Below are 2,771 nucleotides of genomic sequence, written 5' to 3'. Positions count from 1 at the left end.
GGGGGCTACTCCTTGCTAAGTGCTTTCAATACGTAAATATCTGTGTTTTTATCCATTTCACAGATATATACCACACTGAAAATTTTAAACAATTATCTTTTTTTTAGATTTTCATTTTTTCTCCTTTTTCACAGTGTATTCAGAAATAGATTTTTAAAAGAATAACATTATTTATATTGCAGTTCCCTAGGAAGAGAAAATGATGAACAATCCGCATGTGATTTTGACTTATGAGGTCCTCAAAGACTGCTGTGCCTCACTATCTTTTAAGAGTTATAAATTTTTTGAGTTTTTATCATGACAAGAAGACACATGAAGATTGAATTTTTACCTTAATGCTGTATCTGTGAAATGTAAATATCTTGATCGCCAAAGGCTTTGCAGACAACTACCATTATAAAAATCTCTTGTCATTAACACCTTTTGTGAATGATAGAAAATATGTTGGTTAGCAAGTAAAGATAATCAGCATATAGAAATCACTGAGCAGCATTATATGTCAATAATTCAACTAATCAACTTGTGAGCATTCTGCATTTCATGTCAGGGAATAGCTTGTTCTGGAAAACTACAGAATGCTAGCTTGGAATTCTGAATTTATGGAAGGGTGGAAAATAGGAAAACTTTCTATTTTAAACCATAAGGCAAAAAATATGTCCATAGAACCAATTTGTCCTAACGTACAGACCCAAACACTTACTAGAACACTGGACAATCTTTTTCTCAAAATGTTCTTTCTGAGCTTCTGAAATAAAATGTTTTCTTTGTTTTTGCCCTATCTCTCTGGTAGTTTCTTTGTGCACTCTTCTTTGGAAAAGAGCCTATGATTGAATAGGAAAAGAGGGGAAAAGGAGTTATCTCCAGTCACCTCAGCATAAAATTAACATGAATTTTTTATAATCTTTTTGAGCATAACCCTTGTCATAGATTAAATTGATAACTAATATTAGACTAGGCTCTAATATTAGGTTAGAGTCCAGCAGTGCAATGGAATTAAACATCTAATAATAGGATATTCCCTTTTTCCACATATCCTCGGCTAGCTATTTGCATGTGATTATGATATGTAATACCTTGCATTCAATGTCTGTTTCTGTGATTATCTCCGTGTGGATACTGCACCTCTTTGAAGCTGAGGACAGTAACATATTCCTCATCTTATTTGCTTTGCTTAGCTATGTAACTGTACAATGAATGGTAGCTTTAAAATGACATCGTATTCTCATTTAGTGAATATCTTGAACTCTTGCTTTTAAAATTTAAGGAAAGACAACTGCCTCCACAAAGAGACTGGGCATGCGGCCTTGCTTACCTGGCAGGGTGAGATGCTGCCAAACACATGTTAAAAAATTATCTGACATTTTAATATGGATTTTTAAAAGGATGTGTGTTTACTAGTTAGAGAATAGAGAAACTCTAGGGACAGAAGGCATTAGGGAAATGGGTACTCCTTCCGGCTTTTCTCCACAAGTTATCACCAGATGCTCACAAAAGTCATTGACAAGAACCCTGAGAAGCCTTTTTTTTTTTCCCCCATAGTACACAACTGTGCGAGAAGAACAGAAGCTGCGGTAAGAAATGGAAACTGCTCCACGACTCATCCCCTCCTCCAGATTCTCCCACTGCCCCGCGGCTCTCCTATGGAGCAAAAACCCTGACACTATTTGAGAACAGGCAGCAAACACTGTCACCCTTCAGAAACCAGTAAAAAAATACCTTTAAATTGTGGAAGAGGAACAAACCCCCTGCATATGGAAGAGGGCAAGAATACAAGCCGGGCAAAAACACACAGCCAGGACTCAGCGCAAGCACAAAGGAGACCTCACCCCAAAGATCCAGGATCACAGTGCCTACCTATGAATGGGCTTAAGTACAACAACCTAGAACCTGTACCTCATCTCCAGTCTGGAATGTGTCAAGTAGCAAGTTATAGATAGAAAAGGTGAAGAGCATGAAGACAGACTGCTCTGAGGTCTGGGACAAAGGGAAGATGCAAAGCTGAGGGTAGAGTAGACATTGACAAAAACTTGCTGGCAAAATAGTCCTTAAATTAAACACAATGTAACATTAAATGCAATATGAAGCCCGTTTATATAATTTGACTGTGTCCCCACCCATATCTCATCTTGAATTGTAGTTCCCATAATTCCCGCGTGTTGCTGGAGGTACCCGGTGGGAGTTTATTGAATCATGGGGGCAGTTTCCTGCCTACTGTTCTCGTGGTAGTGAATAAGTCTCAGGATATCTGGTGGTCTTATAAGGGGTTACTGCTTTTGCTTGGTTCTCCTATTCTGTCTTGTCTGCCACCATGTAAGATGTACCTTTTGCCTTCTGCCATGATTGTGAGGCCTCCCCAGCTATGTGGAACTATTAGTTCATTAAAACTCTTTTTCTTTATAAATTACCCGGTCTCGGGTATGTCTTTATCAGCAGCGTGAGAAGGGACTAATACACCTGTGTAGCACTAAGAGTAACCATACTGAAATCAACTCCTAAACACAGAGAAAAAGCATCTATTTCAACTTAATGACTCACTCTAAAGTTCTCGTGGATGAAAAGGCATGCCAGTTTCCTGGCATAGAATCTATTAACTTCAATCTATGCCATTCTACCAAAATGTCCAGTTTTCATTAAAAAAAGATTGATACATAACTGAGAGAAAAACCCAGTAGCATATGGTTAAGAGAGAAGACAAAAAAAAAAAAAAAAAAAAAAAAAAAAAAAAAAAAAAAATTAAAAAATAGGCTCCCTTTTAAAAAAAAAAAAAAAAA

The 2,771-nt window shown here is 37.2% G+C and overlaps 1 long non-coding RNA gene across 2 annotated transcripts in view; it reads right to left on the bottom strand.

The window, feature by feature from the left end:
• Positions 1 to 2,771, bottom strand: part of LOC108526341 (uncharacterized) — a 19,535-nt gene that overhangs the window by 10,912 nt on the left and 5,852 nt on the right. Inside the window, exons 2-3 of one of the 2 annotated variants that reach the window (XR_001884496.1) lie at positions 701 to 821; positions 332 to 420 (exon numbers count right to left, since the gene is read on the bottom strand). This is a non-coding gene — a long non-coding RNA (uncharacterized LOC108526341). The remainder of the gene's footprint in view (positions 1 to 331; positions 421 to 700; positions 822 to 2,771) is intronic. The other variant, XR_001884497.1, reaches the window with a different exon arrangement.

The sequence above is a fragment of the Rhinopithecus bieti genome, unplaced genomic scaffold (assembly GCF_001698545.2).
Source record: "Rhinopithecus bieti isolate Rb0 unplaced genomic scaffold, ASM169854v2 scaffold_2272, whole genome shotgun sequence".
Taxonomy (NCBI): Eukaryota; Metazoa; Chordata; class Mammalia; order Primates; family Cercopithecidae; genus Rhinopithecus; species Rhinopithecus bieti.
This window is presented reverse-complemented; position numbering and strand designations above follow the sequence as displayed.